Below are 13,085 nucleotides of genomic sequence, written 5' to 3'. Positions count from 1 at the left end.
AGCAGTGTATAGGTTGTGAGTCCAAGATTAATTATAATGAATGCATAAATAATTTAGCTGTAATTAATTATTTAAATCCATGCTAATATCTCCTCACTTTACAATTATTTTAATGAGCACATTCAAGAGCAGGGCCACAATAATTAATATCCATACAATGACTATGTTAATAATTAGAATTAATCTAAGTGCTTTGGCATTGACTTCTCTACACTTGTATTCCTTTATGGCTCAGTTTACTGTAATGTCTAGCCGTCTATATCTACTTGCATGTCGTGTGGTGGTTTCAAGTCAGATTGTCTGTGTGATAACAAATAGATTGTGACTATAGATGAGGGCCTTTTGGCTGTTAAAGTACCACGCTCTAAAACGGGCATAACAGTGACAGTCTCGGTGAGTCCATTTCAGAAGTTGGTAAAAATAACATCATAGCATATACAATGTCATTAAAACCCCACTTGCTGCAAATAAAATGATTTACAACTGTGCTGTAACTGCATGAACATGCTTGTCTGATCACAAAATGTGTGCGTCTGTGTGTGTGTGCGTCTGTGTGTGTATGTATGCACACAGTGTGTGTTGGGCTGGGGGAGGAAATCTATCAGGGCGAAGAAGTAAGTATTCCTCACCCCGGGTGTGAAATTCATGTAGGTCTGTGATGGTTTGTGCAAATGGAGTGGGGGCACAGGCTGTGAAAACCTAATGCAATTTGATTAGAAGTTAACCGCAAAGCAATATTTTCCCTGCCTCAGTGCGCCGTGTGAAAAAAAAAAAAAAAGAACTATTTGCTTTTTTTTTTTTTTTCGCGTGAGTAAAAGTGAATGAGACCGAGCCTTGAGCGTGATGTTCAGTTACTAAAAAATAACATCTTGGTCATAATTGGGATTTCAGGTAAGGCTGGTCAAGGACTAAATATTGAAAAAAAAAAACACCAAACAACAAAAACAGAAACCCCAGATACATGTCACCAAAACATCTACAGTAAACCTGGGAGTCGGCTGTGCTAGAACTTCTTTTTTTGTGTGTGGAATAAATGCAGCTGAGGCTCAGGTTCATTTTGTATTCACGGGAGAGCGTTTTCAGTCAGTCCCCATGACTGGAGAAAGAGATTACACAGAGACTAATGAATTACAATATATCATGTCATATTGGAGGAACTGCACCAGCTCCAGCTGTCTTGTATTTGATGAAAGAATGAACGTTCCTATTTTGACATCTTGTGAGACATCTTGTGACGCTACTCCTGCTATGAGCGTGGAAACAAACAACCTCGCGTTCCTGTGGACTCGGGCAATGAAAGTACACATTTTTGACATTTGGTGATGCTGCAGGCATGCAGCAGACACCCCCCCTCTCTCTTTCTCTCTCTCTCTCTCTCTGCCTACTGGCTCATGTTGCAGGTGTACACTAATTGTCATAGGTGGGTTTCAAATATAGATATGTCAGAACGAATGGAACAAAAGCAGTAAACACAACCTGGCTGTGCAGCTACAGATGGAACAGGATACTGCTCATTCGATGCACCGCGGCGGTCAGTTATCTTTGCCAGTCCTTCATTTTCACCCAAATATGACACACGTTAATTTGGCTTTGAAAGAGAACTAGTATACCTCCCCTATCCAATGGAGGTGTTGGCCCCTTCACAACAGCTCCTGGGAGGCAGACGAGTGATTAGTCTCCTACAGATTGGGCTTCAGTAAACTGTGTCAAGCAGCGAACACATTGACCCTGACATTTTCTGCATGGCCAAGGGAGGAGAAGAGCCACTTAATGGCTAGTCCTGTGCCGGCCAGCAGCCCCACTTTAGATCGATAATTGCTTCATTAGTTAATCTGATTGAGTGTGTGAGCAGCCTGTAGTCGATGGAGAGTTACCTCTCTTTCTGTGAGGAGTCTGCGTTTTATTGATTTTGTTATTCCCTGTAGAGCCTAACTTTTCCCCCCAACTAATCCGCACATTTACACAAAGAAAAGGAAAATGGATCTTTTTGTTTGAGCTCCTCATGCCAGCCGTACCTCAGTGATATTAAAGCCGATCAATAGAAACTGCTTCTTGATAGCAACAAGTAAAACAAACGAGGAGACCAAATGGCATGTCTTAAGTTGTCAGGTTGGAATGTTACTTGTGGTTTGAAAGGGCAACCCTGTCTCCCACCATTCCTGGCTTTTTAGCTGCTAAATGCCGCCCTGTGTTCAGCAGCTGGTTGCTTACTTTTTGCTGAAAACAGCTGGCTGCAAAAAACGATGCTAATGAGAGCATTGGGAGTGAACCAAGCTGAAGGCCGTTAAACCAAAACAATGAGCTGAAAGACTCCGCAGAGCTGAGGGGAACTGCAGAGTCGGGTGATAATTCTCTGTGGGTTTGTCACTACGAGGGACCCTTCCACATTGCATGTAGTTATTTGATCCATTTTAATACATACGTATTGATTATTAGCTTTTCAATTTTACATACCAAGTTTTTGCTAGGGTCCTTTGCACCATGACCTCGAGCCAACCCCCCCCCAATCATGGAAGTGACGTTGACACAGCGGTAGCGGTAGCAGCAGAGAGCAGAAGCCATCAGGCAAGTGTTATTTAAATAAACTCCTGGTGTACTTACAAACTTTATGAGTACAGAACCTTTTTCTACTACTGTAGAAGTTTGGTACCATTCCGGGCATTATTAGTGGGGTAATTTATGAGATACACCTTTGGTTTCATTAGCGCCTGCACTAAGCCATTCAGCTGATAGCGCTAACTCGACTAATGCTAGACCAAGGGACAAAAAGCTTCTGGGGGGTTGTTTGGCTCGAGGTCATGGTGCAAAGGACCCTAGGGTGAAATTACTCCGAACCATCCCTTTAACAAGTTATAATGTCTGACGTCCGAAGGAGTCAGCTTTGCAGTGTTATCAGAATATTGGACTGATGCTTTGTCATTGGCTTTTATATAAGCTATTCTTTCACCGTCTTTCATGGTTCTTTGACATTCTTGTCAAATCCATTGATAGTAGAACAGTAGCAGTTTAAATAGGATATAGGATATAGGTAGGATTGCAGCAACAGAGTGCTGTAAAAAACAAAAGGTTTTGCCACGATACTCTCCTCCCAGATTGGAAAAGTGGTTTTGAGTGCATTAAGACAATGAAAATGAGCTTGTAAAGATCCTTTTGAATAACAAGCCCGATAAATTACATTATTTATGCCACTATATCATTACATTAGCACTTTGACGCCATTAACCTGATGTCCCGCTAGTACAGTCCCTCAGTTTCTTTCTTTTTTTCTAATTTAACACTGTATGTCTTTTCACTACGTGTGAGGTTTTTTTGTCCTGCGTGCAGTCAGTTAATCCTGTATTGTGGAACCGTGTTGTATCATGTCAGTGCAAATTTACCGAGACAAATTCCTTGTGAAACCATTGCATTTAGTGAAAGAAAGCGATTCCTTCAGGCGCCATGGCCTGATGCTACAGAGTAACTACCGCAGGAGAAGCGTCAATTCAAAATAAACTGGATGTATTAAATGATTATACAACATGTGATATAGATCTTCTAAAGAGGACATCACACACATGTATACAGTGGAGTAAACATTTCCTTTACCTTGACATTTAGATCAAGGCACCCAAGCAAGACTTCAAAGACTGCAAAGTCTTGCTCAACAGTGATTATGATGAAAACATTTCCATATTTGGCATGTAGTTGAACAGATTTCTGGGTCTCAAAACATCCAAATATTAACCGAGAACATTTAACACAAGAAACAAGGATTATTTGAGGAATTAATATAAAGGCCAAGGAAACCAACCTTGCTGATTAGGGATACAATCTGTGAGGCAGAATCAATTACACTGAGAGCTGCGGGGGGAAAAATAGAGTTCAGACGTGTTAAAGGTGAAATGTTCACAGTCTGTCTGTGCCTGCATCCTGTGTTGGACGCAGCTGTTGTTGTGTGATATATTCGGCAAAGTCTGGCAGTCTTGGCTGCTGGTTGTGTCTGTTTCCCCAAATTACCTGGTTGTGAATGCATAAATGTAACATGAAAGGCAGAGAAATTATTCATGAAGATGTAGACCGGTCTGTTACAACTCAGGCATCTGTCATCTGTCAGTATTGTTTATTCCTCAGCTGAGGCTGACACTATTTTGTTGGTTTGTCAGTTAATGGCGGCTCGTTGCCGGTGGAATCGGCAGTACTTAAATGCCGCCTGCTGCAGGCTGATGCTTCGAGCAACAACCCAGAATAAACACAAACGGCAGATTCTTGTTATCCCTCTTTACTATGGCAGCAAATGTTTTGGGAATACATCTTCTGCCACTGCCTTATAATGACGCACAACACCCAAATGTTCCATGAAATTAACTCTTAAACAAAAGATAAGTCATGTTATGGCAATTCTGTTATTAGAATTGAAAAAGTTAGAACTCCTCGCTGCATAGGGATTTCAAAGGAAAAGTTGTCATTTGCTGGTGATTTCTTTCCTTTTTTTTACTACAATAAAGTGGTGAAAGCAAGTTGACATTCTGTTCGCCGGTTAATCTTTAAAAAAGAAGGGGTAGATACCAGCCAATGTGAGATACAATCTCTTGATATATCGGAGTGAAAAGGGCATGCCAAGAATATCAAACAGACGACAACGTAATCAAATATGAAAGATGAACACTGCTTTTCTCCAACAACTGGTGCCATTTATGGTCCGGGAGTAAAGACTGCTGGGAAATCGAAAGGTATTTTGTACAATGTAGAAGAAGAGGGACTCCTGCTTTTAGTCGCAGAGAGGATGTTCTGTTTTGAGCTTTGCATACATTACAATAATCCTGCTCTCATTCGGCTGTTTGATAATGTTTCACCAGATGGGGTTTGAGAGTTTGGAAGGTTATTTGTTGTGAAGTAGCTATATTGATTGCTGTCTCTGTTATAACTTAGTTTATTTAACATAGTTTGACAAATTCCAAATAACACAGCATCAACAGCCTAAACTGGCTCCTACGTGGGATACAAATACACCCAACAAAACTGGAAAACCCTTACAAAACAGCACAGTAATACCAGAAAAAAATACCCTAAAAACTGAAAGCACCTGATCATCTATGATTACATATCTGATCCTGACAAATTGTTTCAAGTGAAATTTTAGCATTCGTGAGGATGGCACAGAAAGATAATGTTTTCCAAAATGGCACCTTACAATGCCCTGAAGTTGCCCCTGAGTGACTGCGCCAGAAACCCCGAGAGGTTTCCCCATGTCACTGAGTGCCGGAGGAGCCTGGTTGTGTAGGCACTTACAGATATGTTTAATATTCGCGCATTTGAAATGATGATGTGAGATCTTCTTTATTTTTAAAAGATTCAAAGAGTAACATGTGGCTCTTTAGCTGCTAAATGCTCCACTGTGTTCACCAGCTAGCTGCTAACTTCTGTCTGTTTGCTTGGTGCTGGATGGGTAGGCCTAGCCTACAGTAAGTTTAGGGCTTGAGATGATGAGGTCACATAGAGTGAACAAAAACAGTGAATTTGCAGGCTGTAAAAAACAATAAGCTGAAAGATGCCAAAGAAAAAGCTCCGTAGAGCTGAGTGGAACTGTAGTGTTGGGAGATGATTATTAGAAGTTCATCATGAAATAAAAACTTTGGTTACACTTTACCTGAAGGTATCTACATAAGAGTGAGATGACACTGTCATGAACGTGTCATAAACATTATAAACAAGTCATAAACGTTAATGACATAACGCTTCTTTTAGTTAGAGTTAGGGTTCATGTGTCATCACTGTGTCATAACAGTGTCATGTGTTTATGACAGTGTCATGTCACTCTTATGTAGATACCTTCAGGTAAAGTGTTACCATAACTTTATAAATTATAGCAGCTTTAAATGTAAAATAAATAATCCAATGAATATAACTGCAATGCATCAGCAGTATTCAATATTTTTTACAACCCTGCTCAACATTCAAATATATACGTATAGTACCTAAAGTAAAAAGTGCTAATTTTGCAGAATGGCCCATTTCATACAGAATAATATATATATTATATATATATTATATATATTATTAGGTTATAATTAGTTATGCATATATGTGTACATCGTTTTAATGTTGCAGATGGTAAAGGTGGGACTATAGTGTAATTACTCAATTCACTGCTTGCTTGTGAATCCCCCCTCCCCTATTATCTTAATCTATTTCATATTTTATTTGTTAATTATATTTTATATTTTTTACTGAATCTGAAACATAACTTGTTATCAAATAAGAAGTGGAGTAGCAGTAGCAGAAAATGGAAATACTCCAGTACAACTACCTCGAAATTGGACTAAAGTACAGTACTTGAGTAAATGTACTTTCCACCACGGAGTGCTGTTGTCTTAAAGCATATTCCTGTTAGTCAGTTTTATTGGTTTAAATCTTGACCTAAAGAGGGAAGTTGATGCTTTTATCCCACTCAAACCCTCTCTTGATTTATTCCAGTTTGGCATGTAATAAAACCAGGGCTGTTTCAAAAATATCCTGCATTCATCTCCGGTGAAGCTAGTTTGCAGTGAAGGAAATAAACATCCGCAGCTCCCCAACCTTCTTTGTATTTCTGCTCGTCTCCAACTGAGAATAGGACTTGTCTTTTTATTCTGAGGGGTGTCACATTTCTGAATGCACCACTGCTCACGATCCCTGTGCAAGGTCCCAATTGGTGACAGTCACACACAAATAACAACACATTGCATGCATTGATAAAAACCTTGCTGTGTTTTCTGAATTCATCGATTGCAAGTTCCTCAGCGGCAGAGTTAACAGTTTTACTGCTCGTTGTTTCTGGCTTTAACGTTACAAGATTTCTGTAATTCCTAAAACATCTCTGCTATCAGATGCTGTTTGATTTCTCGCCAGACTCTCCTGATTGCTAGATGTTTGCTAGATGGTTTACGTGAATCCCTCGCAGAACAATTACAGATGAAGCGTCTTCTGCATCCTGCAGTGATCAAATCAGTCAGTTTGAAGTGCCAGGGACAACCAACTAAACAACCAATCATTTTAAAGACAGAGCTGAATTACGTTTTTTATATATTTATTTTTACATTACCGGAGGATTTCAAACTGTGAGAACGCCAACAAATTAAACTTAATTAGGGACTAGATTGAACTTCTGATTATAAACAGCACTTCTGCAATCACTTTAGAGTTTTGCGGCGATGATACCTTTTTTATAGTTTTCTGCTTTTAATGCCTCCATGTCTTTGCGTGTTGTCTTGTCTGTTTATCTTGATGACCTTTTCTTTGGCCTCTGTCTGGAGAGCACTTTGTAACTCCTGTTTGGAGAAGCGCCACGTAAATAAAGTTTGCTTTCTTACTGACTTCCTTATACCCTTGTTTGCAGGGTGTGAAAGAAGTGCCTTACAGGTGTCACCCCACACCGCTGCTATAAAGCCCGTCATTGTCTACAGCAACAATGCGGATCTAACCCTGCCCTCAACAGTCCAACACATAGATCTGATTAAGACTGTTTAAACATAGGCTGTTGCACTGCAGACGAGAGGGACGACTAAAGCCCCCCTTGCCCCTGGAATGTGGAAAGATTGAAGCCTCTTTGCCCCGGAGGGTTAACCAGTCTGGGGCAGGAGCAGCCTTCTATTTGACATTATCTCTTCAACGCCCTCTGGCTCCGAATAACAAGCTGTGGAGTCCTCGCAAGTTGTGACTTACGAGAACATTAGTACAATTAGCCCCACCTACATTTACAACACACCTCCAGAAAGGGGGTTACCATAACAATCGGTTTCGAACCGGTTTTCCCTTCGCCTCATGCCGTGTCCATGACAATGCAACTGCAACTGCAGAGAGAGAGAGAGAGAGGGAGAGAGAGAGAGAGAGAGAGAGAGAGAGAGAGAGAGAGAGAGAGAGACAGCTGGAGGGTTCAGAGCTGGCTGCTGTCGTAGCTCACAGGACAAGAGGGCACAGTGTTTGGCATTGTTTTATTCTAGGACTGATACAAAGAATGCAAATGACCCTGAAACCTGCCTGAGGCCGAAAAACAGCATCTACAACCTGCCCTTGTATACATTCCCTGTGTTTAGTGTCCACATGTTTTGCTCTGTGGTTCAGGTTTACATTTACTGTAAATAACTGCGAGGCGCCTCAGGGAACACTGACTGGTTTAAATGCGTTGTTTTGGCTATAGTCTCTCTGTGAATGTATTTGTGATGAAAATATTAAGACCAAATTATTCCAGTGACTAGGAACTGTTTATGGCATAAAGAATTGTATAGACGTGACAGGCTTAAAATCAGCTTTTTGATCGGAATACACCAGGCTCCGGCATCGATTCTGCATTTTCCTCAAAGGGATTCTATTCAGGAAATCAACACAGAGTCAATCCTGATTCTTTTAATAATACTTTGGGCAAAAACAGTGCCTGCGTGTGAACTCGTGGGACATTTACAGTGTAGTTCATTACTTGACTAAAACGGATGTGTCCCTGACCTGCTGCCTTGACTCTCTCTCGTGCTTACTTTCTCCATGCCTCCTTCTTAACAATTACTCTTTGCGGGTAATTTTCCCCTTTGTTGTGTGCATTTCATGTGGAGATTATAGCTGTGCCATTCAAAACGTGCTCTGACAAGACAGGTCTGAATTTCATGACTTCTTAGAGGCTGACTTGCTCAAAATAGCCTTTTAGAAAGGGAAGTGACAGCAAAACCTGATCTTTCTAACACAGAAGGTGATTATTAGAAACACTTTAAGTGTTATGGTGCATGCCTGTGATTTCTAAGTTGCTCATTTAGACAGTAGTGAAACTTCTAAATGACAAAATATATGAGTTGATTTGATACCCTTTCACACATGAGTTACACAAGTCACACCAAGTTTAAAAAGTGAGAACTTTTTAAATGGGCGTTATGTTTACACTGTGCACGTGGCAGCACAGATGAAAATGTTTTTTAAATAGACTTAAAGCTGCACTAATCAATAAATCTGGATCAAGTTGTTCCTATATTGTCAAGGGTGTCACTCATGGTGACAATCCCACGCAGTCTTATCGTACTCTGCTGTTCCCCTCAGCTCTGCAGAGCATCTTTCAGGTTATTTAATTGGTTTTCCAGCCCACAAATCTTATGTATTTTGGTTCAGTCTCTTCAACCTTGTTTCCAGCCTCAACAGGCAGCTGTTTTCAGTGAAAGAAACTCAAAAACCACCTGTTTATGACCCGGTGCGGCACCAAATGGCAACAGACACAGTGAAGCATTTAGCAACTAAAGGTGTCCTGAAACACAACACCAAAGAAGAGTTGCTCCATATCTGTTGGATGTGCAAAAAGAGCATTCCCCAATACCTAAAATATATGTTTTTTTTTTCCAGCCGCATGCACCAACATGCACGCACGGCCGGACCGGCTATCAAAACAAAACAAAAAGAGAAGCTCGGATTACAACACACACACGGAGGCAGGGTGACTTTGTTCTCTGCTCAGGCACCATTACTCTATTTTAGCTTTACATAGCAAATAATAGTTTTCTGCTATATTAATGTGCTAAATGTTGAGCAGAGCCCCTTTAATAAGGTGATAATGTCAGGAATCAGAGACAAAGGAACCCAAAAGCACAACACACAAGGCAAAAACAAAATGTCTCCATTTGGCTCCAGGCAAACAAAAGCACATAAAGGTTAAGGCTTGGGCAAATGTTCAGATCAACAAACAAGCAGTGGAAAGCTAGGGCAAAAGCACTGAGACAACCTGGCAGAGGACTAGTGGGAATGACTTGGTGATATACTAGGAAGCTAATGAATGGGGAACAGCTGAGTGGGGAGGATGAGTAGGTGAAGGAAATCAAGTGATGGGAGGGCAGGCAGATGGAAGTGGCAGGGTCTGAAATGACAGCAGAGTTAGACGCAGGCATAATTAAGCAAATAGGAGGACTTCAAAATTCAAAACCATGACAGATAATGTGCCAATGTTGCATCTATAGCATGCTGTTCCCATGTGATTGGTCAGTGCTGCTTTAACTAGAGAAATATGTTACTGTCTTATAAAGATAGAGATAGAGAGTTACTCTGGATATTGCACAGTGGATTGTTCCAGTTTTAGGTGCACTTTTTGATTGTAAAAAACAATTATATATATTTTGCAGCCAGGTGGGTGTAGGCAGTCTCCGCTGGCTTGCGAGCTGGAAAAACCAAACTCTGGTCAGGCCAATCACATCGTGTATAGAGTCGGTGGGCTTATGACTGCTGCTGCTGGGAACAGCGGTCTTCTGGAAGACTTGGAGTTAAGCTTTTCTTTGAGAAAAGAACAAAGAAAGGCACTGAAGTCATTCTCAAAAAAGGAAGATGTGTTCAGAGTTTTGCCGACCAGATACGGCAAAAGTTTAATCTATCAACTAGCTCCGCTACCTTCTTCGTTGCTCTGCCTGGTTGTAGCCCTATCCTATTACGTGCAGAGGGAATTTGAAAGACAACAGTTTATCCCGCCCCTCGGATTGAAATCTGTCAATGGTGAGTTCCCAGACCCAACATCTTGATGTGGGTCTGGCTTGTCTGGCTAGGTCAAGAGGTCAGTTTTAGATGATGGCAGTAGATTCATTACTAAACATTTCAGTCAGACTGATGCATTTGCCATCAAAAATAAGCCTTATATTACTGAAATATAAAAACATTAAAGGAAACCTGAGTTTGTCTCCTGTCTCACTGAACCATTATTAGCTTGTCGGGCTGCTGTCAGGCTGAATCAGGTGGTGCATCTTATCATGCAGAGAATGTTTCTGCGGTGTCGGAGTCAGCCATGCAAATATCAGAGTCATCGTAAGCAAGCCATTTGGCTCTATAAAAAAAAGATACAGTCCTGTTTTTAAATACCTTCGGTGAAGGATAATATTTTGAGATATCCATTAAAAGCTCTGTGTGCCTTTGCACTGTCCATTACAACTGTCAAATGTAAACCTTTCTCTGCTTTCTCCCCTGGCTTACTGGTATTTCTGTGAGGATCGCATTTGTTTTTTTAAATTGAATTAATTACTCAGTAATTTAACCAGACTAACCCTGAAATTTATGAGGGGTCAAAATCAGGCCAAACAATCCCTCAAATTTGTATTTTGATCCACTCAGAGACGGCTTGCAGCTGCAATTAAGTGCAAGCAAATGCATTTGCAAAGTAAAACAAGATTAGCTGTCTCTAGTGAGCCGGGGCTGCTCTAATGGATAATGGGCTGCTTACACCTCCTGTGAACCTGCCACGCCTCCATGCATGCACACTGCAAAATAGTTAACATTAGGGCCACATGGTGTGTGAATTAGTTTCTCCTGCACACACCATATTATCATAGAGGCCTTTAAAGAATCATAATGGCAGTTTTGCATCTTTCATCCCATTAGCTACAACTCATGTGTACTTTGCACTACTGGCTGTTTTCCAGAGCAAACCATACGATTGCTGATTGATTTCCTATCTTCCAGCCAGCCATTATTTTGCATTCATTTCAGTGCGCTATTAAAATCAGCTTTCAGAGATTTGGAACTCTCTCTCTCTCAGCTAATCCATCACTATGACCACCTTTCCGCCTCTGATTTCGTCAGTGATACGTTTGCTGTGTGATGTGGTGTATGGTACTAAAGACTGTTTTGAAAACTGACCATCGGTACGTTCAAGGACCCTCTGATACAGTTCGTTGATTAGTAGACAGAAAATCAATCGGCTACTATTTTTATAATCGATTAATCGTTAGTTAGATTCAGACAGTAAAGCCAAACAATCGATGATTCCAGCTTTTCCAATGTGAACTATTTCTACAACTATTGGATGGATTGCATTTAAATTTGTTACAGATCTGCATGTCCCGCTAAGGATGAATTGTAATAACTTCAATTGATTGAGATTTTACTTCGTCAAATACTTTGTTTGGCAGCCAAATACCTGCAGAACATTAGCCTTAACTGAACTTTCTGTTTAGTGCTTATTAGCAAATGTTGGCATGCTAACATGCTAAAACCGTGAACATGGTGACAATTATACTTGCTAAACATCAGAATGTTTGCACTGTGAGCATGTTAGCAGTAGCATTTAGCTTAAACCACTGCGCCTAAATACAGCCTCACAGTACTGCTAGCGTGGCTGTAGACCTAAAGTCTTATGTGAGTTTAAACTGTATATTTTGGGTTTTGGGTTGTTGGTTGGACCAACAAATCATCATCATCATCTTTGACTTTAGTACATTAATCAATATTGACAATGATCATTAGTTGCAGCCCTATGCTGAACATTTACATAGCCTAATTAAAAAACAAGAAACAAATTCACATCATCGAGTCATATTGTGATCTGATTTTCCAACCACAACGCAGCTCACCGTTGCAGTTGTATTTCCGCAGATGACTGGCAGACATGAACTCTCAGGCTGAGACTTTCAGGTTCTATTTTATAATAAATGGAATCCAAAGATAGCCTTTCATGCATTCAAATACATTCAAAAACACTGTTTTGGAAAATGGTAAGCAGTAATCCAAACTATACGCTACAACAAGTGGCTGATAACATAAAAAAACATCAGTGTGTGTTGTCACACTGAAGTGGTGTATCTTGTGTCCTGCTCATGTGGGTAAATCGGCGCACATATTGTATATAGCTGCAGTATAGGGGAGATAGAAGTGAGGGTAATGCAATTACTCACCGCTGTCAACCCTGTTTTAATGTTGGATGTCTGTATGGATTGATAAAGAGTAATACTGCCTATCTCTATCTCTAATTAGACAATCTCTTTGTGCATCCCGGTGTCCCTTTTCTACAGAAGCAAGTCACTTTTCATTCATCTTCCAGCAGCCTTGGTAACTGCCACAAGGGACAACAATCCATTAATCTGGTGTGATACGTGGACAGCATGATGGCCTGTTGCATTCCCGAGAACACCTACAAGAGCCTCTGCGCTCGATAATTTCTAACGTGTGATATTAGCCAAAATACCAAACCTTGTTCTGTATTTGTCCTTGCACTCAGAGTTCAGTGGAAATAGTGTGAAGTGTTTGAAATATACATTTCTGTTTTATAACAGTTCCTGTGTCTACAGGTAGAAACATCTTAGCATTGCTTTGATCTTGTATCTACTTTGAGATTTAATGTTTTC

This window comes from Perca flavescens, chromosome 3 (assembly GCF_004354835.1).
Source record: "Perca flavescens isolate YP-PL-M2 chromosome 3, PFLA_1.0, whole genome shotgun sequence".
Taxonomy (NCBI): domain Eukaryota; kingdom Metazoa; phylum Chordata; class Actinopteri; order Perciformes; family Percidae; genus Perca; species Perca flavescens.
Note: the sequence above shows the minus strand (reverse complement) of the source record.